Source organism: Scylla paramamosain, chromosome 2 (genome assembly GCF_035594125.1).
Source record: "Scylla paramamosain isolate STU-SP2022 chromosome 2, ASM3559412v1, whole genome shotgun sequence".
In the NCBI taxonomy this organism is placed as follows: Eukaryota; Metazoa; Arthropoda; class Malacostraca; order Decapoda; family Portunidae; genus Scylla; species Scylla paramamosain.
This window is the reverse complement of record NC_087152.1, coordinates 37,856,817-37,857,527: the sequence shown is the minus strand read 5'-3', so window position 1 is coordinate 37,857,527 and position 711 is coordinate 37,856,817. Positions and strand designations below refer to the sequence as shown.

Sequence of the window (711 nt, the reverse complement as noted above, 5' to 3'; positions counted from 1 at the left end):
CCATGACAGGGGGCGTGGCAGGGATGGACTCAGTTCCCGGACTTCACCAGTCAAAACACACTCCATATGCACCCCCTTAACCTTCCCTCCTCCTCGCCCCTCGCACCAACTGATAAAAAGACCAAATTCCCCTTGTCTTTCCGGGCCTCCCCTCAGATATCCAGGAACAGGGGACCTTGAGATGTCGGGCGAGGGGCTGTAAGGGCGAGGAGCGTGAGGGACCAAGGAGAGGTACTGCTTTTTGTCATGATAGGGTGCGAGTCAGATTTGTGGGATTAGCGTCATGCCAATGGGACTCGAGCCGTGTTGCGGGGAGGCGAGGCTGACACACGAGGGAGGCTGCGGATGGGGCGTGCGGGATGGCTGGCTGGCTGGCTGGCTGGCAGAGGAGTGTCTCTCTCTCTCTCTGTATACACACACACACACACACACACTCTCTCTCTCTCTCTCTCTCTCTCTCTCTCTGTGAGTGTTAATTAATCTAGAGAATGGAGTGTTAAGATTGACTGTTTTCTTGAGAGAGAGAGAGAGAGAGAGAGAGAGAGAGAGAGAGAGAGAGAGAGAGAGAGAGAGAGAGAGAGAGAGAGAGAGAGAGAGAGAGAGAGCACATACAAAAAGTAATTTCAAAAGCCTGAGTTATTCTTACAGTATTTATTTACACAGAAATATGGTACAGTATATACACAGATTAAAAACTTCCGTCGTGGTTAG

At 50.9% G+C, this 711-nt stretch overlaps 1 protein-coding gene across 1 annotated transcript in view; it reads right to left on the bottom strand.

The window, feature by feature from the left end:
* Window positions 1-636: 636 nt before the first annotated feature.
* The window catches only part of LOC135114702 (homeotic protein distal-less-like), a 17,195-nt gene continuing 17,120 nt past the window's right edge, over window positions 637-711 (bottom strand). The window contains exon 3 of the mRNA XM_064030633.1: window positions 637-711. This exon is cut by the window's right edge and continues 1,411 nt beyond it. The gene's annotated coding sequence lies outside the window, so the exon portion shown is untranslated.